A 26,629-nucleotide genomic window follows, 5' to 3' on the forward strand; every position below is an offset into this window, starting at 1 on the left:
AACAACAGGATTCAAGAGAAGTAGAAAAAGGTAAAAGGAACCCTTGAAAACTGTACTTCTGTTGTGGATATACATAAAAACCATATGTATCATTTGATTTTACCCATATAATATAAAAAAGGAAGTAGAAATGGAAAGGGGATAGTGTCAGAAAAAGGAAAAAGGGGAGATAAAAAGAGGGAAACTACATGCGACGATGACGCAAAGGAAACCTATCATATCTGAGAGAACTTAGAGGGGGGAGGAACACTGTGTGACTCCTACTCTCATCAGAGTTGGCTCAAAGAGGAAACAATTGACATATTTGTTTTACAGAGATTCTTCTCTCACTTCATTAAAAAGTGGGAGAGGAAAAGGGAGAAGGAAAGAGAGTAATAAGGGAAGGGAACAAGAAAGGGGAAGGGATTCAAAGGGAGAAGGGAGGGATACTAAAGAGGGAGAGCTGCGTAACACAAGCAAGACCAATAAGTTTAATACTAGGGAAGAAGGGAAGGAGGGCAAAAAAAAGAAAAGTATAATTTGGGGATATTAGGATGGCAGGTAATACAGAATTAGTAATTTTAAGTGTAAATGTGAATGGGATGAATTCTCCCATAAAGAGGAGGCAGATAGCAGACTGGATCAAAAGTCAGAACAATATGTTGTTTACAGGAAACACATTTAAAATAGGAAGATACATACAGAGTAAAGGTAAAAGGCTGGAGCAGAATCTATTATGCTTCAGGTGAAGTCAAAAAGCAGGGGTAGCCATCCTTATCTCAGATCAAGCAAAAGCAAAAACTGATCTAGTTAAAAGAGAAAAGGAAGGTAACTATATCTTGCTAAAGGGTACTATAGACAATGAAGCAATATCCGTATTAAACATATATGCACCAAGAGGTATAGCATCTAACTTCCTAAAGGAGAAGTTAAGAGAGTTGTGAGAAGAAATAGACAGCAAAACTATAATAGTGGGAGGTCTCAATCTTACACTCTCAGATTTAGATGAATCAAATCACAAAACAAATAAGAAAGAAATTAAAGAGGTAAATAGAATATTAGAAAAATTAGGTATGATAATCTCTGAAGAAAACTGAATGGTGACAGAAAGGAGCATACTTTCTTCTCAGCAGTTCATGGAACCTACACAAAAATTGACCATATATTAGGACATAAAGACCTCAAAATTAAATGCAGGAAGGTAGAAATAGTAAATGCTGTCTTTTCAGATCACAATGCAATAAAAAGTACATTCAACAAAAAATTAGTTGTAAATAGACCAAAAAGTAATTGGAAACTAAATAATTTCATCTTAAAGAATAATTGGGTGAAACAGCAAATTATAGACACAATTAATAATTTCACTCAAGATAATGACAATGGTGAGACATCATACCAAAATTTATGAGATTAAGGGGAAATTTTATATCCTTAGAGGCTTACTTGAATAAAATAGAGAAAGAGAAGATCAATGAATTGAGCCTACAACTTAAAAAGTTAGAAAAAGACCAAATTAAAAACCCCCAATCAATTACTAAACTTGAAATTCTAAAATTAAAAGGAGAAATTAATAATATAGAAAGTAAAAAAAGTATTGAACTAATAAATAAAACTAAGAGTTGGTTTTATGAAAAAACCAATAAAATTGATAAACCTTTGGTAAATCTGATTAGAAAAAGGAGAGAGGGAAATCACATTAGTAGTCTTAAAAATGAAAAGGGAGAACTTTCCACCAATGAAGAGGAAATTAAAGAAATAATAAGGGGTTACTTTGCCCAACTTTATGCTAATAAATTTGATAACCTAAGTGAAATGGATGACTACCTCCAAAAATATAGGCTTCCCAGATTATCAGAGGAGGAAGTAAATTGCTTAAATAGTCCTATTTCAGAAAAAGAAATAGAAGAAGCTATTAATCAACTCCCTAAAAAAAAAAAAAATCCCCAGGACCAGATGAATTTATATGTGAATTCTACCAAACATTCAAAGAACAATTAACCCCAATGCTATATAAACTATTTGAAAAAAAAGGGAATGAAGGAGTCCTACCAAATTCCTTTTATGACACAGACATGGTACTGATACCTAAACCAGGTAGGTTGAAAACAGAGAAAGAAAATTATAGACCAATCTCCCTAATGAATATTGATGCTAAAATCTTAAATAAGATATTAGCAAAAAGATTCCAGAAAGTCATCCCCAGGATAATACATCATGATCAAGTAGGATTTATACCAGGAATGCAGGGCTGCTTCAATATTGGGAAAACTATCAGGATAATTGGCCATATTAATAATCAAATTAACAAAAACCATATGATCATCTCAATAGATGCAGAAAAAGCATTTGATAAAATCCAACATCCATTCCTATTAAAAACTCTTGAGAGTATAGGAATAAATGAACTTTTCCTTAAAATAATCAGGAGCATCTATTTAAAGCCAGCAGTAAGCATCATATGTAATGGGGACAAACTGCAACCATTCCCAATAATATCAGGAGTGAAACAAGGTTGCCCGCTATCACCGTTACTATTTAATATTGTATTAGAAATGCTAGCTTTGAAAAAAAAATAATAAAAAAAAAGAAATGCTAGCTTTGGCAATAAGAGTTGAGAAAGAGATTAAAGGAATAAGAATAGGCAATGAGGAAACCAAATTATCACTCTTTGCTGATGATATGATGGTATACTTAGAGAACCCCAGAGACTCTACTAAAAAATTATAAGAAACAATCCACACCTTTAGCAAAGTTGCAGGATACAAAATAAACCCCCATAAGTCATCAGCATTCTTATATATCACTAACAAAACCCAACAGTTAGAGTTACAAAGAGAAATTCCATTTAAAGTAACTACTGATTGTATAAAATATTTAGGAATTTATCTGTCAAGGGAAAATCATAAACTTTATGAGCAAAACTAAAAAACACTTTCCACACAAATTAAGTCTGATTTAACCAACTGGAAAAATATTAAATGCTCTTGGATTGGGCAAGCAAATATAATAAAAATGACCATACTATCTAAACTAATCTATTTATTTAGTGCTATACCAATCAGACTCCCAAAAAACTATTTTGATGACCTAGAAAAAATAACAACAAAGTACATATGGAAAAACAAAAGGTCAAGAATTTCAAGGGAATTAATGAAAAAAAAATCAAATGAAGGGGGCCTAGCTATACCAGATCTAAAATTATATTATAAAGCAGCAGTCACTAAAACCATCTGGTATTGGCTAAGAAATAGATTAGTTGATCAGTGGAATAGGTTAGGTTCAAAGGACAAAACAGCCAATAACTTTAATAATATAGTGTTTGACAAACCCAAAGACCCCAGTTTTGGGATAAGAAAACAGTATTTGACAAAAATTGCTGGGAAAATTGGAAATTAGTATGGCAGAAACTAGGCATTGACCCACACTTAACACCATACACCAAGATAAGGTCAAAATGGGTTCATGACCTAGGCATAAAGAATGAGATTATAAATAAATTGGAAAAGCATAGAGTAGTTTACCTCTCAGACCTGTGAAAGAGGGAGGAATTTATGACCAAAGAAGAACTAGAGATCACTATTGACCACAAAATAGAAAATTTTGATTATATCAAATGGAAAAGTTTTTGTACAAACAAAACAAATGCAGATAAGAGTAGAAGGGAAACAATAAACTGGGAAAACATTTTTACAGTCAAAGGTTCTGATAAAGGCCTCATTTCCAAAATATATAGAGAACTGACTCTAATTTACATGAAATCAAGCAATTCTCCAGTTGATAAATGGTCAAAGGATATGAACAGACAATTCTCAGACGAAGAAATTAAAACTATTTATAGCCATATGAAAATATGTTCCAAATCATTATTAATCAGAGAAATGCAAATTAAGACAACTCTGAGATACCACTACATACCTGTCAGATTGGCTAGAATGACAGGGAAAGACAATGCGGAATGTTGGAGGGGATGTGGGAAAACAGGGACACTGATACATTGTTGGTGGAATTGTGAACACATCCAGCCATTCTGGAGAGCAATTTGGAACTATGCTCAAAAAGTTATCAGATTGTGCATACACTTTGATCCAGCAGTGTTTCTACTGGACTTATACCCCAAAGAGATACAAAAGAAGGGAAAGGGACCTGTATGTGTCAAAATGTTTGTGGCAGCCCTGTTTGTAGTGGCTAGAAGCTGGAAAATGAATGGATGCCCATCAATTGGAGAATGGAGTAAATTGTGGTATATAAATGTTATGGAATATTATTGTTCTATAAGAAATGACCAGCAGGATGAATACAGAAAGGACTGGCAAGACTTACATGAACTGATGCTAAGTGAAATGAGCAGAACCAGGAGATCATTATATACCTCAACAACGATACTGTTTGAGGATATATTCTGATGGAAGTGGATCTCTTCGATAAAGAGAGTTAATTCAGTTTCAATTGATCAAGGATGGACAGAAGCAGCTACACTGAAAGAAAGAACACTGGAAAATGAATATAACCTGCTTGCATTTCTGTTTTTCTTCTCGGGTTATTTATACCCTTCTGAATCCAATTCTTCCTGTGCAACAAGAGGACTGTTCGGTTCTGCACACATATATTGTATCTAGGATATACTTTAACCTATTTAACATATAAAGGACTGCTTGCCATCTGGGGGAGGGATTAGAGGGAGGGAGGGGGAAAATTGGAATAGAAGTGAGTGCAAGGGATAATGCTGTAAAAATTTACCCTGGCATGGGTTCTGTCAATAAAAAGTTTTTAAAAAATTAATTAATTAAAATTGGAAAAAAAAAAAAAGAACAAGAAAAAAGAAGAGATCAGAAAAACCAACAAAGTAACAAATGAAAAAGGTGAAATTACAACAAAATTGTAATAAAGAGAATTATCAGAAACTTCTGTGCAGTTATATGCTAACAAAACTGAGAATACAACGAAAATGGAAAAATGCCTTCAAAATAGGAAATACCCAAACAAATAGAAGACAAAATAAACATTAAATAATATTAATTATCTACTCTTTTTTCTTTTTTCTTTCCTTTTTTTTTTTTTTTTTTTTTTTTTTTTTTGCTGAAGTAATTGGGGTTAAGTGACTTACCCAGGGTCACACAATTAGGAAGTGTTAAGTTCCTGAGACCAGATTTGAACTTAGATTCTCCTGACTTCAGGGCTGGTGCTCTATCTACTGCACCACTTAGCTGCCCCTATATCTATGTCTATCTCTATATTTATCTATATGTAATCTAGTCTCTTAAAGGAAATAGATATGGTACATGTTTTCATGGGAAAAAAACATTAAAAAAAAAAAAAGGAAAATAGAGTTGGCAGGAAAGGAACTATGAAAAGGAAAAATAAATCTCCTAATCCTAATGGTTTTGAGAAGCTATCAAACATTTTAGTAGTTTTGCCAAGAAAACCCTGTGATGTAGTCTAATACAACTGAGCAGCTCAATAACAACAATAGACACTATGTACGAGATATTGTGTAAAAAGCTAAGTATTAAAAAAAAAGATAAAAGCTGTCACTTCTCTTGAATAGAAAATATCAAATATATATATATTTTTAAATTATGTTACCCACTTACAAAATTTGGGGGGTTATACATGTACATTCTATTTTTTTAAACATATTTTCTTATGAATCATGTTAGGAAAGGAAATTTAGACCAAAAGGGAAATACCATGAAAGAAAAATAAAAATAGAAGAAAAAAAAAGTGAACATCACATGTGTTGATTTACACTCAATCTCTGTAGTTTTCTCTCTAGATGCAGTTAGTGTTTTCCATCCAACGTTTATGGGATTGTCTTGGATCACTGAAACACTGTAAAGAATCACGTCTATTATAGTTGATCATTGCACAATCATGCTGTTACTGGGTACAATGTTTTCCTGGTTCTGCTTGTTATGCTCAGCATTAGTTCATGTAAATCTTTCCAGGATTTTCTAAAATCAACCTATTTATCATTTTGATAGAATAATAATATTCCATTAAAATCATATATTATAACTTATTCAGGCATTCTACAATTGATGGATATTTACTCCAATTCTTTGTCATCACAAAAAGAGCTACTACAAACAATTTTGCACATGTGGGCCCTTTTACTGTTTTTATGATTTTTTATGATTTAGTAGTGGCACTACTGGATCAAAGGTTATGCAGTTTTATAGCCCTTTGGGCATAACTCCAAATTGCTCTCCAGAATAGTTGGATCACTTAAAAACTGCACGAACAATGCGTTAGTATCCAAATCTTCTCATTAGAGGATTTCTGTACCAGCCCAAACAAATCCTGATCATGGGTGAGGAATAAAGGAGCGGAACTCACAAGGAGAGTCATATAGGTCTGTTTATTCAAAATTTTCTCAGCCTTATATACCCCCAATACACTTATATAACTATAACTCACTGCATGTGCTAAGTATAGGATACTGAACATGTAGGACCACATAAATAACTTGCTATTATGTGCAGATGTTTCCTTGCCACTTTAGTATAACTCTGCTTTAATTATAACACAGATTGTTATACCCTCTGACTTCTCAAGAAGGCCAAGATGCTCTTAAAGGGAATGGGGAGCCAAACCAGACACTGTCAGTAAGGTTCCTTACTGGACTAAAGGGTCTTATACCTCACCCAGGGTTCCCCACTATCTGTGGTTCTCTACACATTAATATCCCATTTACTCACATCCTCTCCAACATTTATCATTATCTTTTCCTGTGTCATCTTAGTCAATCTGAGATGTGTGAGGAAGTATCTCAGAGCTCTTTTAATTTGAATTTCTCTAATCAATAGTGATTTAGAGAATGTTTTTGCATGACTATAGATGGCTTTAATTTCTTCATCTGAAAATTGTCTGTTTATGTCCTTTGACCATTTATCAATTGGGGAATGATTTGTATTCTAATTTGATTCAGTTCTTTATATATTTAAGAAATGAGGCCTTTATCAGAAAGACTAACTATAAAAAAATTTCCCCAGCTTTCTGCTTCCCTTCTAATCTTGGCTGTAGTTGGCTTTGTGCAAAAACTTTTTAATTTAATGTAATCAACATTTTGCATTTCATAATGTTCTCTAGTTCTTCTTTGGTCATAAAATTCCTCTTTTCTCCAAATATCTATTACGTAAATTATTCCATGCTCACCTAATTTCCTTATAGTATCACCTTTTATTGCCTAAATTGTATATCTATTTTGACCTTATTTTTGGCATGGGGTATGAGATGTAGATCCACACTGAATTTCTGGCATTATTTTCCAGTTTCCCCAGCAATTTTTTGTGAAATAGGGAGTTTTTATCTCAGAAGCTGGAGTTTTAGGGTTTATAAAACAATAGATTATTATAGTCATTGACTATTATGTCATGTGTATTTAACCTATTTCACTGATCCATCACTATTATTTAGTCAGTACTATATGTTTTTGATGACTGCTACTTTATAATAGAATTTTAGATCTGGTACTGCTAGGCCACCATCCTTTCTAATTTTTTTTTCATTAATTCTCCTGATAGGCTTGACCTTTTCTTCTTCCAGATGAATTTTATTAAGATTTTGCTAGCTCTATAAAATGATTTTTATTTTATTGAGTAGACATTTTATATTAGCTTGGCTTACCTTTGATATTTTTCCAATTGTTTAGATCTGACTTTATTTGTGTGAAAAGTGGTTTGTAATTGTATTCATATAATTCCTGGGTTTGTTCTGCAGATAAACACCCAAATATTTATTTTCTCAACAGTTATTTTAAAATGGAATTTCTCTATCTTTTGCTGTTGGTTATTATTAGAAACAGAAATATTGATGATTTATTTGGATTTATTTTATATCCTGCAATTTTACTAAAGCTGTTAATTGTTTCAAGTAGGTTTTTGGATGATTCTCTAGAATTGTCTAAGAAAACCATCATATCATCTGCAAAGAATGTTAGCTTTATCTTCTCATTGTCCACTTAATTCCTTCAATTTCTTTTTCTTTTCTTATTGCTAAAAACCAACATTTCTAGTACAATTTTGAATAATAATAATGATAATGTCATCTTTGTTTCACCCTCCCGATCATACTGGGAATACATATAGTTTCTTCCCATTACAAATAATCCTTATTGATGGTTTTAAATAAATGCTTATCATTTTAAAGAAAATACTATTTATTTCTATGCTTGCTAGTGTTTCTTTTTTTTTAAATTTTTATTTAATAATTACTTTATATTGACAGAATCCATGTCAGGGTAATTTTTTTACAACATTATCCCTTGCACTCATTTCTGTTCCGATTTTTCCCCTCCCTCCCTCCACCCCCTCCCCTAGATGGCAAGCAGTCCTTTATATGTTGGATATGTTGCAGTATATCCTAGATACAATATATGTTTGCAGAACTGAACAGTTCTCTTGTTGCACAGGGAGAATTGGATTCAGAAGGTATAAGTAACCCGGGAAGAAAAACAAAAATGCAGATAGTTCACATTCGTTTCCCAGTGTTCTTTCTTTGGGTGTAGCTGCTTCTGTCCGTCATTTATCAATTGAAACTCAGGTCTCTTTGTCAAAGAAATCCACTTCCATCAAAATATGTCCTCATACAATATCGTTGTCGAAGTGTATAATGATCTCCTGGTTCTGCTCATTTCACTCAGCATCAGTTCATGTAAGTCTCGCCAGTCCTCTCTGTATTCATCCTGCTGGTCATTTCTTACAGAACAATAATATTCCATAACATTCATATACCACAATTTACCCAGCCATTCTCCAATTGATGGGCATCCATTCATTTTCCAGTTTCTAGCCACTACAAACAGGGCTGCCACAAACATTTTGGCACATACAGGTCCCTTTCCCTTCTTTAGTATTTCTTTGGGATATAAGCCCAATAGAAACACTGCTGGGTCAAAGGGTATGCACAATTTGGTAACTTTTTGGGCTTGCTAGTGTTTCAATAGGAATGTGTGTTATATTTTTTCAAAAGCTTTTTTTTTGCATCTATTGAAATTATCATATGATTTCTGTTAGATTTGTTATTGATATGGTCAATCATGCTGATAGTTTTCCTGATATTGAACCAGCCCTGCATTCCTGGTATAAATCCCAGTTGGGCATATTGTATTATCTGACTGATAAATTGTTGTAATCTCTTAGCTAATATTTTAATTTAAATTTTGCATTCATTTCATTAGGGAGATTGCCCTATAATTTTCTTTCTCAGTTTTGGCTTTTCCTGGTTTAGGTATCAGCACCATATTTATGCCAAGAAGGAATTTGGCAAGATTCCTCCTTTACCTATTTTTCCAAATAGTTTACATAGTATTAGAATTAGTTGTTTTTTAAATGCTTGATTGAAGTCACTTGTAAATCCATTTTGCCCCGGCCTGCGGGACAGAGAGTGTGTGTTGGCCCTGAAAGAGAAGAAAAGGGGCAAAAGACAGGAGACGCGTAGAATGGAGACAAGACAGGCTTTCTGATCAAGTCTCATTTATTGTGAGCAAAAGTACAAGTATTTATGGTGGGTTGTAAGGGAGTGGGGGTCGTGCGAACTCAGTACAGAGGGAGCCCTAGACAAAGGATTTATTTTCTGCCAAAAGATGAATTGATCAGGGGCCTTTGATGATGTAGGAAGCTCCAGGAGGCATCTAGATGTCTATTTATTCAAGGTTAGAGTAGTCTTAGGAATGTGGCCTTATCACCTGTAGATTAGTGCTGGCTCCCCACAGGTCCCCATTTTAGTATTTATATAAAGAATCAAATATAGAATTTTTCATTTCCCAACCTGTGCCTGGCTTAGGTTGTCCCTATGGGGAGAAGTCTTACCTGTCATAGGAAGGATGTACAGAAACACCTCTTCCTGGCTTAGGTTGGCTCGTCCTTGAGGAATCTTACCCGTCATTGGCTAACCAGGTCTCGATGTTTTTTGGAAATTTTTGTTGCTCATATGAGCATCAAGGGGGTCATCATCAGTCTCAAGGCAGTGATAATGTATGTGGATGGGTTTTGCTAGTGCACTATCTATCTGGAATTTTACAAAGGACGTGATTTTCCGGAAAGCCCAGGGTCCAAAGGACAAAAGTACGAGAAAGCCAATTAAAGGCCCAAGGATATAAGGGAGGATCCCATGGAGCCCACTCCAAAGAGGGTTATCAAACAGTTCTTGGAGCCACTTAATCAAATCTTCCTGGAGTCTCCTAATTTTGTCTCTAACAATACCGGATTTGTTTGCAGAGAAGCAACAGCATTCTTGGAGGGCTAAACTTATCCCTCCTTGTTCTGCCACAAGAAAATCCAAACTGCGTCTATTTTGTAATACCACTTCTGTCAAGCTATCGATTTGATCTTGTAGGTCATTAATGGTACTAGAGAGTGCCAGAATATCATCAATAATCTGATTTGAAAGTTTGGTATTTGAATGCACAACAATCCCTAAACCCGCTGACCCAACTGTGCCAGCTATACCAAGGCCCACCAGGTAATGGTATGAAAAGGGCAGCTCTTTTTGTCCTGCCACTGATGGAATCGAGGCTAGGGAGGGGGACTGGTTCATCCCCCGGAATGATGTCAATATCAGGAAGAATAACAGCTCGAACACAAGTTCCTGTCCAATTTACCGGTAGGGCTGTGAAGGCTAAATTACCTCTGCACACAAACACTTGACCGGCCGCAGGGCAAAGGGGGGCGGGGGACTCAGGGAATACAACAGAAACAATTGAGGAGCAATTTGCAAAGGTTACAAACCCCACATCAACATCAAAAGAATTATTGTGAGGGGCTTGTTCTAAGCATTCTGATTCTATGAAGCCTACAGGTTGTACACGAAAAGGGAGCACAATAGTACTATTTTCTTCAGGCCGATAGCTATTTGTATTATTTACTGGGATAGCGATAGGCATGGGGGTACCAAGGGTTATGCATAACCAGCAGTCTTTGGCTAAAGTGGGATTGGTTGCGTTTAAGTGTTCCAAACCCGGCTTCTAAAATGGAGGAGGTCTGGGTGTCTAAGTCTATGGTCCGAGACTTTGGTAGTTGTAGAGGGTGGTAGTGTAAGGTGGGGTACATTTGCCTGATAAGTTCTTCTATTTGACGTTGGACTATGGCTTCCCTTACCATATCAGTTGGACCTCCCCCTTCAGAAATATATATAGGCATGGTAACAGGCCAACAGATATCTTTTCCAATAGTACCCAGACAGGAAGCCTGCTGATAGGGGCTGTGGCCAGTAGGGTTAGAAAAATCCCAATCCCCAATCCCCATGATCTTTGGAGTATAGCTGTGAGATAGACTTTACTGTCCGTATGAGTACATTGTTGAACATGGTCATAGCAGGAAGAATGCATTGCTAGTGCAAAATAGCAATGGGTGGGACACAGCTCAGGGCAATCATTGACGGAGGGATGATAGTGGGTTTCTTCATGTACTTGTAGCTGGTCCACGTGATAACACCTCTGGAGAGGGTTTCCATGGTCAGGTGGGCTACGTGAGAACCGCAATCGGTGCCTCCAAAATGATACCGAGGTTTGACTGTCGTGTATCCCCCTTTGCATTTGCAAGGAGCTCCATACAGCTGCCTGAGCAGCTTCTCTCGATCTGGTGGTGGAGTGAAACTGCCATAAAGGTAGGGGAGGGCAGAGATAATCATAACAAGCAGGATCAGGTAGTGAGACATTCTCAACACTGTAGGAGAAAGGAGAAAGAGGTATCTCAGGGAGAATCATCTTCCCTGGAGGGTATGAAGTTATTTCCTGAGTTGTCCTCAATCTGTTTAACCAGACACTCTGGTAACCACCTGGCAGATTTTAGTTCTTTGGAATAAATGCAGACAGAGCCTCGTCCCCAGATAAGGACCGGATCAGGGCCCTGCCATTTGTTGGTTAGGGGATCTTTCCATAGCACTTTGGCATAGCTATAAGCAGTATTAGAGTGCCAAAAGCGGTCTGCTGCAGTTTTACCCTTTGAATCCAGGTGTAAAAAGTTTAAAATGAATAGGGCATGATTAACAAGGTTCCGTGGGGACCCTTTTTATAGGATATAGGATAACCCTTTTAATCTTATAATAATGTTTTTAAGGGTTTGATGAGCCCTTTCCACCATGCCCTGGCCTTGGGGGTTATAGGGAATGCCAGTGACATGCTGAATGGAAAGGGTAGCACAAAAGGCTTTAAAGGCTTGACCAGAATATCCTGGACCATTATCAGTTTTAAGAGGTAGGCAGGCCCATGACCAAAAGGCAGGCCAATACATGGGCAATTACATGTTTACAAGCCTCACCAGTTTGAAGTGTAGCAAAAAGGAACCCACTGAAAGTATCAATAGTCACATGAAGGAATTTAAGTTTCCCAAGGTCTGGTAAATGAGTGACATCCACCTGCCATATCTCATTAGGGAATAATCCCCATGAGTTAACCCCAAGATGGGGTGTGGGTAGAAAAGTGACACAAGCAGGGCACTGCTTAACTATTTGTCAGGCCTGTTCCGGAATAATCTTGAATAGAAGACGTAATGTATGAGCATTTAGGTGATGGAGAGTGCGCATGCTGTGCCTCATGTAAGGCAGAGGAGAGGAGAATGTAGCATGAGCAGGTACCAATGTCAGCAAGAGCATTTCCTTCTGACAATGGACCAGGAAGGCCGGTATGAGCACGGAGGTGGCATAGATAAAAGGGGACAGAACAGGAGCGAATGGCGGCCTGTATTTGAAGGAATAAATCTATAGCAGTGGAGGCGGGTTTGATATATGCAACAATTTCAAGGAGGGGGACAGATTGGGCAATATAAGCACTATCGATATAGATATTAAGGGGTGTTTGGGGGTATGAACGGAGTACAGTGAGGACTGCAAAAAGTTCAACAAGTTGAGCAGAGGTGTAGGGTGTAGGGATGGAAGTGATGCGGCCATGGACAGCATAGGCAGCAATGCTAGTACAAGAGCTGTCCATGAATACAGCTAGAGCTGAAGGCAGGGGATGGGAGGAGGTTTTATTTGGGAAGACAAAAGGGTGAATTCTGCAAAACTGCAAAAGCTTATCAGCAGGATAATGATTATCAATGACACCAGGAAAGGAAGCACAGGCAATAGGCCAAAGATCAGTGGTCTGGAATAGTCAGTCCACCTCTGCTTTTGAATATGAATGTATGACCATATACCAAGATAAGATCAAAATGGGTCCAAGTCCTAGGTATAAAGAATGAGATTATAAATAAATTAGAGGAACATAGGATAGTTTATCTCTCAGACTTGTGGAGGAGAAAGAAATTTGTGACCAAAGATGAACTAGAGGTCATTACTGATCACAAAATAGAAAATTTTGATTATATCAAATTAAAAAGCCTTTGTACAAACAAAACTAATGCAAACAAGATTAGAAGGGAAGCAACAAACTGGGAAAACATCTTCACAGTTAAAGGTTCTGATAAAGGCCTCATTTCTAAAATATATAGAGAACTAACTCAAATTTATAAGAAATCAAGCCATTCTCCAATTGATAAATGGTCAAAGGATATGAACAGTCAATTTTCAGATGATGAAATTGAAACTATTACCACTCATGAAAGAGTGTTCCAAATCACTATTGATCAGAGAAATGCAAATTAAGACAACTCTGAGATACCACTACATACCTGTCAGATTGGCTAAGATGACAGGAAAAAATAATGATGAATGTTGGAGGGGATGTGGGAAAACTGGGACACTGATGCATTGTTGGTGGAGTTGTGAACGAATCCAACCATTCTGGAGAGCAATCTGGAATTATGCCCCAAAAGTTATCAAACTGTGCATACTCTTTGATCCAGCAGTGCTACTACTGGGCTTAAAAAGCCCAAAGAGATACTAAAGAAGGGAAAGGGACCTGTATGTGCCAAAATGTTTGTGGCAGCCCTGTTTGTAGTGGCTAGAAACTGGAAATTGAATGGATGCCCATCAATTGGAGAATGGCTGGATAAATTGTGGCATATGAATATTATGGAATATTATTGTTCTGTAAGAAATGACCAGCAGGATGAATACAGAGAGGCTTGGAGAGACTTACATAAACTGATGCTAAGTGAAATGAGCAGGACCAGGAGATCATTATACACTTCGACAACGGTATTGTATGAGGATGTATTCTGATGGAAGTGGATTTCTTTGACAAAGAGACCTGAGTTTCAATTGATAAATGATGGACAGAAGCAGCTATACCCAAAGAAAGAACACTGGGAAACGAATGTGAACTATTTGCATTTTTGTTTTTCTTTCCGGGTTATTTTTACCTACTGAATCCAATTCTCCCTGTGCAACAAAGAGAACTGTTCGGTTCTGCAAACATATATTGTATCTAGGTTATACTGCAACATATCTAACATATATAGGACTGCTTGCCATCTAGGGGAGGGGGTGAAGGGAGGGAGGGGAAAAATCAGAACAGAAGCGAGTGCAAGGGATAATGTTGTAAAAAAAAATTACCCTGGCATGGATTCTGTCAATATAAAGTTATTATTAAATAAAATAAAATATTTTTAAAAATGAATATGATTGTATGACCTTGTCAGGGTCTTTTACAAAATGCTTTATACTAGATTCTCTAGCCAAAATAATAAACTTAGCAACCAGAAGGTAGTAAGGTATAATGACTTTGTCAGGAGTAGCAGAGAGATGGATCCATAAAATAGGAGAGGACTGCCAAAAAACACCTATGGGAGTATGGGGGGTGGCACAAATGACGAATCGGAGGAGTTCAGAATAATTTATAAAGGTGACAAATTGTTTTTGAATAGCATGTTCTCCTCTAGACAGGGCTTGGTATACCTTCTTTAATCAGACTCCTAGGTGACTTAGGGTCTGGTTCTCCCTTGAGTATGTCAAATAGGGATTTCAAGTCTCCTGTGGTAAGTTTGAGGTAGGGGCGGATACAATTAATATCTCCAAGGAGCTTTTGAAAATCATTTAAAGAAATCAGGTGGTCAGTTCTGATCTTAAGGTTATGTGGCTTGATGGCTGTTTTATTGAGGTCAAAGCCTAAATATGTATAGAGGTCTTTGAGCTGAACCTACTCAGGTGCCACTTGAAGGCCTTTTAAGCGGAGATTTTGCATCAAAGCATCGCAGCAGGCTAGAAGTTCGGAGCCATCCCTTCTGGCTATAAGTATATCATCCATGTAATTAATGAAGGATATACAGGGAAGGCCAGTGGTCCCTTATGGGGTTGACAGCAAGCGCCACAAATTTTTGGCACAGAGTAGGGCTATTTGCCATTCCCTGAGGAAGGACTTTACATTGAAAACGGGACATGGGTTTTTGAAAATTAATGGCAGGGAGGCTGAAAGCAAAACACTGACGATCAACAGGGTGAAGGGGTATAGTGAAGAAGCAGTCTTTAATGTCGATTATAATCTTGAGAAAGTTATGGAGAATAGCAACTGGAGAGGGCAAACCTGGCTATAAGGTGCCCATTATGACCACTGTTTTATTCACTGCTTGAAGAAGACATCATTTCCCCGATTCTTTTTTATCACAAAAATAGGAGTATTCCAAGGAGAATAACTGGGCTCTATGTGACCAGCTGCGAGTTGTTCCTGCACTAACTGTTCAGCAGAGGTCAGTTTTTCTTTAGGAAGTGGCCACTGATCTACCCAAACAGGTTCGTTGGTTTTCCAAGAGATTCTATCTGCATGGGGAGAAGGCTCATCAGTGACCATTACAGAAAATTTCCCAATCCTAGGCGGTCGAGGTGGCATTGGATTGTTAAGGATTTCTTTATGCCTTGTGAGCACCTGCTGAAGCCTTGGCCAGGCAGGAACCCTTGCCTAAGCATCTGGGAGGTAACATTCTCATTGGGACTAAACATAACCAGGCTAATTTGGGAAAGGAAGTCCCTACTCCATAAATTATAGGGGAGGCCAGAGAGGACATAAGGTTGTATAGTGCCTGTATTTTTCTCAGAATCCTCCCATATAAGCATTTTAGAGCTTTGTTCAGGATTAGTATTTTGTCCAATGCCCTGAAGGTGAGTAAGGGCAACAATTAATGACCAGTATTTAGGCCATTCTTCCTTTCTTATGACCTTGCATCCTCACCAGTATCTATAAGGCTTTTAAAAGATCTGCCATCAAGTTTAAGCCTTAGCAGGGATTTCTGAGGGAGAATATTCTGAATCCAATAAGCTTCTGATGAGCCTAAACTGCCTGTGCCACAATGAGTGGTCATGATAATCCCACAATCATTATTGATAAGCAGGAGGAGGAGTTGAGCAATCCTGACTCCTGCAGGGACAGATACAGGGAAGGATAGGGCTCGAAGCAATGAGTTTAATTTCCCCCTGAAAGTCTTTATCTATGACTCCTGGGTAAACACTAAAGCCAAGCAAGAGAGGAACTGGCTCTTCCAAGGATTAATCCAAAAAACACTTTTGGGCGGGGCCTAACACCCCCGTGGGCAGGACCTGAGGGCCCATTTCTGGAGTTAGTACGGCTTGGGAGGTGGAACAGAGGTCCAATCCTGCGCTTCCGGGGGTGGCTCTGGTGAGCTCAAGTGATGCCACGAGGGTGGGCTGGACTGAGGTGGGGATTGTCGAAGTGTCCCAGCCGATGCACCCCAAGGTTGGGTCCCTGACTCACTGACGGGGCCTGGGGTGGGCCCCACAGGAAGTTTTCCTGCTCCTGCAACAGTTGGCCATTACTATCGGGTTTTGAGCCGCACTGAGAAGCCCTGTGCTTTCCTTTCCTGCACCTAGGACAAATGACGGGGTGCTCCACAGTTCCCTGTCTGGGGAAAGTACATTGTTTTGCGAAATGATCACCACCTCCACAATTAAAACATTTACTCTGCGTGGGGCAGAGATAACCCCCACAAGAAAATCCTGGATAGCAGCCCCAATGGCAGCACCTATTTGGCTACTAGGTCCAATGTCAGCACACTGTCGACTATAATCAGAAAGTGTGCCCTGCCTTTTGAAAAGACGAATAGCGGCCTGACAAGCGGAATTAGCATTTTCAAAAGCCAATCGGTGAATAAAGCCAGCCGCTTCAATAAGACAACTGATAGAATCTGCTTAAGATTCTTCTGCTCCCAGACTTGATACTAGCTAATGAGGTGATGGCAGACCCCTTAGGGGGGAATTTTCTCCAAGCCTTAGTGGCTGCATTCTGAATTTGAACAAATAGCCCACGGCATATTGGGCCTGTGCTTCCTTTGTATCATAGCGGGGGATTGCCAATAAGCATTTCAAAGGTCCACCCGGCACTTTCACCACCAGCTTCAACATTTCTGCTGCGGTTTCTTTAAAATTCTCTTTAAATTCAGATTTCCAGAGTACAAAATCTCCCCCATTTAATGTGGCTCGTGCAAGGTAATACCAATCGTTAGTAGGGAGCTACATGGAGTCGAAACCCTCTAGGAACAAGAGCGTAAAAGGTGCAGTAGGACCATACTTAGACTCTGCTGATTTTAGTTCCCTCAGTGTTTTGTAACCAAAACGTTTGTATTCCCGAATGGGTCAATCTCTTCGTTCCCATCCAAAAGATTAGGGGAGGTTGTTTCTATGACTGAGGAAAAAATGAAAGGTGTCTGCAAGATACGAGCAACGGCTAGTCTGTGGCCTTTTATCTAATTTTTTAATGGGATCGGCATCTGGTTCAGATTTTCCGGTAGTAAAGGTAACGTCAGGAACCTCCGTTTTATGAGACAAATTAAGATTGCGTCATTTCACGGAGCGACTGTACTTCCGCTTTTAATTCTTGTGGATTGAAAAAAAGGGGCACAGGATATGACGGAAAAGGGGTGCATAGTGCAATACTGAGGCGGGGATTGCGAATTTATGGGGCAGGGACCTAGGGACTGCGACTGGGATTTTGACTGTGAAATTTGCTGATTATTAGAGACCAGGGGAAAAGCAAAAGCCGTGTCACTACAATGAGCAGCCTTTCTTTCCGATTCAGCAGCTCTAGCGAGATCTAAATGCTCATTGCCTGGGGCAGGGGAATCAAGGCAGCTGAGGGAAGGATAGTGCTTTCTGTAAGCAGGCTTGCGAGGGGAATGAGGGGGTGGGGCATTATTAATCGAAGTTAGGCTGATGTTTTATCTGAGTCCTCTAAAGGAATAGTAATTGAAACAGAATCCACATCTTTTTCATCCTTAGTGGACCCGAATTCAAATCTAGAGTTGGTGCGTCTTAAGGCACCTTTTAAAAAGGAGGAACTATCCTGAATAACTCTATTAACATCGTCATCAAGTTGGTGGGCAGAAAGTAAATCATTTCTACAATTCCAGTAATTGAAAGAAGTGATAGGAACCTTCTCAGGACCAAAAGTCCTATAAAAATCATTAAGGCAATCTCCAATTCTTTTCCAACTTTTCTCATCAATGGTTCCTTCCTGTGGGAACCATGGGCAGAGATCTTCTAAAAACTTAAAAATTTTTACAAGTTCTTTTTTCTTAACCCTTACTCTGTGCGTCCTTAGTGAGTCTTTGAGACCCTCAATAAATCTATCATGTACACTAATATCCTGTCCCATATCAAAACCTCACTCACCTGGTCTCTATTCCCCAGGGCAGGTGGACCCGTGGCGACCTTATTCTCTTTATTCTCCAGGACTGCGCAGTCTTTTTTGTTCAGAGGTTCGATCTAGCAGTGGCTACTCCTTACTCCAAAATCTTTTAGGCCCCACGTTTGGGCGCCAATTGTCCCGGCCTCCGGAACAGAGAGTGTGTGTTGGCCCTGAAAGAGAAGAGAAGGGGCAAAAGACAGGAGACGGGTAGAATGGAGACAAGACAGGCTTTCTGATCAAGTCTCGTTTATTGTGGGCAAAAGTACAAGTATTTATGGTGGATTGTAAGGGAGTGGGGGTCTTGCGAACTCAGTACAGAGGGAGCCCTAGACAAAGGATTTGTTTCCCGCCAAAAGACGAATTGATGATGTAGGAAGCTCCAGGAGGCTTCTAAATGTCTGTTTATTCAAGGTTAGAGTAGTCTTAGGAATGTGGCTTTATCACCTGTAGATTAGTGCCGGCTCCCCACACCATTTGGTCCTGGAGATTTTTTTCTTAGGGAGTTCATTGATGGCTTGTTAAATTTCTTTTTCTAAAATGGGATTATTTAAATAATTTATCTCCTTTCCTGTTTATCTGGACAGTTTATATTTTTGTAAATATTCACCCACTTCAATTAGACTATTGAATTTGTTGGCATGCAGTTGAGCAAAATAGCTCCTAATCATTGTTTTAATTTCTTCTTCATTGGTGGTAAATTTTCATTTTTGATGCTGGAAATTTGTTTTTTTTCCCTCTTTTAAATCAAATTAACCAAAGGTATATTATCTATTTTATTTATTTTTCATAAAACCAACACTTAGTTTTATTTATCAGTAAAGTAGTTTTCTTAGTTGCAATCTCTCATTTGAGTTTAAGAATTTCTAATTTAGTACTCAATTAGGATTTTAAAATATGTTATATACACATACAGATACACACGCACATAAACACATACACATCCATAACACCACACACATGTACATTCACACACATAGACCACTCACATATACACGTACATATCTATAAACACACATATATATACACACACATATATATATATAACCTGCATACATATCTATATATACTCAAATATATATATACACACACGCATTTGTGTATGTAAACATGCATCTAAAACAATATTAATATGGCTGACATACAATGTAAATTTCTCTTTTGATTGAATTTTTAAGTTTGACTTTGCCTAAGACCAATGATTAATAGCCATATTTTTTCCTAATAAATTCTATTCCTGATCCTTGTTATAATGTTTGTGTATACCTCTTCTTTCCTATCCCTGATAACTCTTTTACTTTAATTCTGTTCCTTAATTTGCCTTACTATTACTTAACCTCCCTCGAATCATGGACCCCTCCCTTATCTTCTTCCCCTCTTTACTTCCCCCTTCAGTTCATTCCTTGCCCCCTAATTTCTTTATAAATTTTGGAGATGCTATACTCTTCCTGGTTTATAGGTAGTATTGTCTATTTAACCCATTCCCAACATGAGTAGGTTTTCAGAACTACAAGCGCTCTTCCTCCCTCTAATACCTATACATCTATTTTTCCTCTGCACCTCATTTTTATAACCTGATTACTATTTTTTTTACCTTTTTTTCTAGGTAGTTTCATTTCAGAATCAAATCATAACTCTGCTCCAGTTTTTCTTTTGAGCTGTTCAATTGCTGATATCAACTTTAAAGATATATACATTTCCATGTAAAACAAAGGAAAAAACCAAACAATTTGTCTATATTAAGGTTTTTTTTTAATATTGATCTTTGATATTAGCTCTTATATGTTAAAAATTTCTACTAAGTTTGGGTTTGATTGAAAGAAAATCCTAAAAATCTACAATTTCATTGAATGTACATTTTTTATTGAATATTATCAATAATTTTGATATTTTGATATGATATTTTTGGTCACAGACCTACTTCCTTTGATTGCCATTATGATAGAAGGACCTGCAGTCTTTTATCATGGTTGCTGTTAACTACTATACAAATCCAATTTCAGCTTCAGTGTATTTGAATTTTTTTTTTCCCCTTGGGTTTTTTTTGCAGAATTTTCTCTTTGATCTGGGAGTTTCAAAATCTGGCAATAATATTCCCATGTTTTTTCCACAAAGGATCTCTTTGAGGTGGTGATTGGCAGATTAAAGAATCTTTCTACTTGGCCCTCCTGTTCTTCTACTCCAGGATAATTTTCTCAAATTTTCCTAAGACCCCTTTTCACTTCCAAGCCTTCTTTTTCTTTTTCACCAATCTATGTTTGCCCTAAAGTGCAAATTTGTTCTGTTTGTGGGACAAATCAAGAGAGTTTTACATTTGTTGATCTATTCCACTATCTTCCTAGAATACTTCCACCAATTATATTTTTAACAGAATTTTTGTCAATTCCGTTTTTGTCCTTCCTTTTCCAAGCTGTTGAATCTCTCTTGCATACCTCTAGTTTCTTTTCCCTATTTTTCTTATACCTCTCTTATTTGCCTTTAAAAATCCTATATGAGTGCTTCCAAGAAATCTTTTTGGACTTGAGACTAATTCAAATCACCCTGTGATATTTCCCATGTAAATTTTTGTTCTCTTCTGAGTTGGTGTTTTGGTCTTCCTTGTCATCATAGTGGCTTTCTGTTTCTTGCTCATTTTCTTTCTTTCTTTTTCTTATTTTGTGACTCTTAAGGTTAAGGTCTGCTTCTGAGGTACAGGGGCACTGTCCCAAACTTACTGTGTGGTTCTAAACGTTGGCTTTGAGCATAGGATCCCCTTGTGTTTGATGTCTTGCTCACAGTAGAAGGTAGCCCTACCCGCTCTCTCTAGGCAACAGACTAGTTTCCTTGGCTGGCAATTTGCCTTCTGAGCTGGAATTAGAGGCTGCCCCATTGGTCTGCTAGTAGTAGTCTCATTGGTCTCAGTAGTAGTACTGAGCCAGGACAGAGAATATCAGTTGCTTATATGTGTTTAAGATCTTGTCAGTGGCTTTCCCAGACACTGTCTGATCTATGCTGAACACACTTTTGCCCCATTGAGACTAACTTTTCTTGATGTTCTTCTAATCTATCATGAGTTTGAGAGTAGTTTCATTCCATCAGACTCTGTTCAGAGTTTCATATTGTTTCATATGATTTTCGAGGGAAGCTGAGAAAGCTCAAGTAGCTTCCTGGCTTCACTCCACTATCTTGATTGTATGATTTTTTTTCCTGAATATGATATTCTTGAAGGAAAAGTAGCTAGGATTCCAATCAAGAATAACCTACTCACCAAAATTAATCCTCCTCAGGGGAAAAAGTAGATATTTAATGAAATAGAAGACTTTCAAGCATTCCTGATGAAAAGACCAGAGCTAAACAGAAAAACTGACATTCAAACAGAAGACACAAGAGAAGCATAAAAAGGTAAACATGAAAGAATAATCATAAGGGACTCAAAAATAAATGAATTCCCTATATGGGAAGGCGGTACATGTAATGCCTAAGAACTTTATCATTATTAGAGCAATTAGAGACAGTTTATATAGACAAATTAACATGAGTTAATTTGGTTTGGATTATTTTTTTAATGGAGTCAGAAGAAGAGATGCACTGGGAAAAGGGGGAAAAGAGAAGTGGAATGGAGAAAATTATTTCATATAAAAGAGGTATAGAAGGAAGAGCTTTTACAGTAGAGGGGAAATGGTAAAGATGGCATACATTGATTAAATCTCACTCATAAATTTGGCTCAAGACAGAATACATACACATATGCATGTGTACATGCATACACACACACACACACACACACACACACACACACACACACACTCAGCTGGTTATAAAAAGCTATCTTATCCAACATAGGAACAAGAGGAAAATGGGGATAAAAGAAAAAGGAGTGTGGATAAAAGTGAGGGCAAATTAAGGGAGGCAGTGATCAGAAGCAAAATAGACTTTTGAGGAATGACAGGATCAAAAGAGAGAAAGAAAAAGAAAAACAGAAGCAAATAGGATAGAGGGAAATATACAGTTAATAATGATGATTCTAAATGTGAATGGTATGAGCTCACTCATAAAATGGAAGCAGATTACAGAATGGATTAGAAACCAGAATCCGACAATATGTCATTTACAAGAGACATACCTGAACCAGAAACACTATATGAGCTTGATGCAAAGGGAAATGTGTAGAATAAGAGATCATTGTACACAGTGATAACAATATTGCAATGATGACACTGTAAAAGACTTGGCTATTCTTAGCAACACAATGATCCAAGATAATTCCAAAGGACTCATGAGGAAAAATGCTATTGATTTCCAGAGGAAAAAACTGATGAACTCTTAGTGCACGTTGAAATATAGCTTTCTCACCTTATTTTTCTTGCTTTTTCTGATATGGCTAATAGAAAAATGTTAACTTATCTTATTAGTGGATAGGCCAGAAGCAGGGACAGGAGAGAGAGAGAATTTGAAACTCCAAATACTTTAAAAAATAATGGTAAAAGTTAACTGGGGAAAAATATTAAAGAAAACAATATAAAAAAAAAAGAATGTTAAAAGTAAATTTAAAATGAAAAACGCAGGAAACAAAATTTTGTATCAGGCAAATCCAAAAATGATGTGATTCAATCTTTAACCTATGCTATCAAGATGTGCATACTTTACTTTTTCACCAGTCATCTAGACATGATTACAATTTCAAAGTTATATCCATTTTCTCTTGATTTTGATATCTTTATTGTGCATGATATAATACAAGTATTTACAGGTTTTACTAAAACTGTTCTTTTCATAATTTCTTACAATACAATAGTATTTCATTACATTCCTATATTATAACTTATACATTCTGCAACTGATGCCCATTCCATAGTTTCCAGTTCTTTCTTACTATAAGAAGAAAAAAAAAAGAATTCCTACAAGTATATTTAAACATTTAAGTCTTTTCCCTTTTTCTTTGATGTCTTTGAGATGAGGGTCTAGTAGTGATATCAGCCAGAATTCAGTTTAATAAAATACTGAGCATAATTCCCATGTGTACCCAAAGTGCCTATTTTCCCCAAATCCCTCAAACATTTTAAATTTCCCTTTTTTAATCACCTTTGCCAATGTGATGAGTGTGAAATAGAAATTGAACTGCTTTAATTTACATTTTTGCAATGAATAGTGATTTGAAGCACTTTTTTTTTTCCATTTACAGCTTACATTGCTTTCTTTGGAAATGGCCTAATTATATTGAATAGCTATTATTCTTATAAATTTGAACAAGTTACTTTGGAACTTAGAGATACCTTTATCAGAAAAATCTGCTGGAAAGATTTACATGTGTGAGAAATTATATATAATTTTTGTTCCATTGCTTTCCAATTTTCTTGGTTTTTGTCAAAAATATTTATCCTAGTAGCCAGAATCTTTAAATTTAATAAATGCTAAATTATTGCATTTTATTGACTTTTATACATTGTGTACCTAATGTGGTCCACCTGATAGATCTTTCTATTTCTTATTAAGTACTAAATAACTTTAATCATGATTATTGCTTTGCAACATAATTTGAAATGTGGTTTTATTAGGCCACCTTCCTTTCCATTAAAAATATTTCCATTGAAATAGGTTAGTTTTGACATTTTTTCTAGTTCTATAGACCTAAAAAATGATTTGGTTGGTTGATTAGTATGGCAGTAAGTTAATTTAGTTAATAGGTATTTTGTAATTATAGTCAGATATTTCCTATATGTGTCTTGATAGGTAGACTCAAGCATTTTATACTTTCTGTAGTTATTTTACTTTTAAAATAGTATTTTATTTAATAAAATATATGCAAACATAGTTTTCAACATTTATTTTTGTAAAACTTTGTGTTTTAAATTTTTCTCTCTCCTTCCCTTACCTTCTTTTTCCTCCCCAAGACAGCAAGCAATTTGATATAGACTAAATTTGTACAATCCTTTTAACCATATTTCCATATTTGTCATGTTGTGCAAGAAAAATCAGATGAAAGGGGCGGGGGGAGAAGAAAGAAAGAAAAGAAAGGATGAAAATATTATGTCTCAATCCTTATTCAGTCTCCATAGTTCTCTCTCTGGTAGAGATTGGCATTTTCCATCCAATTCTATTGAAATTGCTTTGAATCACTTCATTGTTGAAAAGAGTCAAGTCCATCACAGTTGATAATCACACAATTTTGCTGTTATTGTATATAATGTTCTTCTGATTTTTTTCACTTCACTCAGCATCAGTTCATGTAGGTCTTTCCAGGCTTTCCCGAAATCAGCCTGCTCATCATTTTTTATGGAACAATAATATTCCATTACTTTCACATACTGTAACTTATTCAGCCATTCCCCAAGTCAATATTTAGTTCCTTGCCATGTTGTTATTTTAAATGAAATATCAACTATCTATTCCTATTATGTTTCAGCATATTGGTAATATGCTGAAATGATGGTGATTTATGGGGATTTGTTTTATATCTTTCAATTTTGCTAAAACTATTAATTTTTTCAATTATTTTTAGCTGGCCTTCTAGGACATCATCATATCATTTCAGAAAAGTAGTAATTCTGTTTCTTGTTTATGCTTACTCTCTTAATAGAAAAATAGTAGTGCTGAGGAGGATTCTGGGAAGATGGCAAAGTAGGTTAGTAAATTTCAAACTCTCCACATTTTCCCCCTAAACAGAACAAATTTGTGCCTCAGCATGAGCATAGTCTGGTGAACCCAAGAAGACCCCAGGCCCAGAATCCTGAAGCTAGAAGTGTTTGACTGGAGATGCAGCAGGAATCCAGAAATTTCACCTCACAGACTGCATGATTAGTCAGAGGTCTGAGCCCAAGAAGACTGATGAACCTCACCAGACCCAGCTGTGATGCAGAGATGCAGCCCTGGGCAAGAAGGTGAGTGCAGAGGCAACGGGGCAAAGATGTGGCTGACTGTGGGCACTTGTAGGAGAGTGGAGCTTTTAGTTTGGTGTTCCAGGAGAAAGATGAGTGAAGCTAGAGTCACCATTGCCCTATCCCACAATTAGCTTACACACTAATACTTCACATTAAAAAAAAATTAACCAGTCCTAAAGCAGAAAGGATTCAACCATAAAATCTTTCTATGGGAATAGGGAAGACTGGGGTTTATCTTCAGAGGAGGACACTGAAGTAATATAAGCTTCTTCTACATCAAAGAGTAATATTAAATGGCTCTTCACCCATAGATAATTTAGAGAAATTTATAAAAAATAATTTAAAAATCAAATGAGAGATATTGAGGAAAAATAGATAAAATAAATAAAATTATTCAAGAAAATAAGATTCTTGAATATTCTTGAAATTTGGAATTAGGTAAGAGGAAGTTAGCAAAGCTATAAGAAACCAAGAAATAACAAAATAAAAACAAAGAATGAAAAAATAGAACAGAGTGTGAAACATGTAAGAAAAACAACAGAACTGAAGAGCAGATCAAGAAGAGAAAATATAAGAATAATTGGGCTACCTGAAAGCTGTGACCAAAAAAAGAACACAATAATGTATTTTTGACACAATCATGCAAGAAATTAATCAAAGAAAATTATCCTGGAGTGGATAAACTGATGGAAGAAGTAGAAATGAGAGAAAAATCTACCAGTCACTACCTCAAAGAGTGGAAAACATATGGAAATATTATTGCATAATTTTAAAACCTCCAGATCAAAGAGAAAATTTTTCAAGAAACAAGAAAACAAAACAATCTAAATAGGCAGGAGCAACAATTAGAATTCTATAGGACTTATCAGCAGTCACAATAAAAGACTGCAGGGCCTGGAATCCTATCTAGTGGCAATCAAAGGAAGTAGACTTGTGGCCAAAAATATCTTATCCAGAAAAATTATCTATAATATTCAAAGGACAATCAGTGAACTTGCAGATTTTCAGAACTTTAAACCAAATCCAAACTCAATAGAAAATTTAAAATATTAGAGCCAATATCAAAAATTAATGTTAAATAACAACACAGACAAGTTGATTGTTTTTTCATATGGAAATGTATATCATACATTTAAGATTGACATTAGAAATTTGGTAGCTCAAAAGAGTTGGGGCAAAGCTGAGTATCTGACTCCACAAAGCAAAACTCTCTAGGGCAGGGGTCCTCAACCTGCATGCTGAGGACGTTTAGGTGGCCTGCCGGTTATGGCAAAATCAGACTGGA

At 36.7% G+C, this 26,629-nt stretch overlaps 1 long non-coding RNA gene across 1 annotated transcript in view; it reads left to right on the forward strand.

The window, feature by feature from the left end:
* LOC127560768 (uncharacterized) overlaps positions 1–26,629 on the forward strand; it is a 73,944-nt gene that overhangs the window by 42,319 nt on the left and 4,996 nt on the right. The window contains exon 2 of the long non-coding RNA XR_007953401.1: positions 25,130–25,344. This is a non-coding gene — a long non-coding RNA (uncharacterized LOC127560768). The remainder of the gene's footprint in view (positions 1–25,129; positions 25,345–26,629) is intronic.

This window comes from Antechinus flavipes, chromosome 4, assembly GCF_016432865.1.
Source record: "Antechinus flavipes isolate AdamAnt ecotype Samford, QLD, Australia chromosome 4, AdamAnt_v2, whole genome shotgun sequence".
NCBI classification, from domain to species: Eukaryota; Metazoa; Chordata; class Mammalia; order Dasyuromorphia; family Dasyuridae; genus Antechinus; species Antechinus flavipes.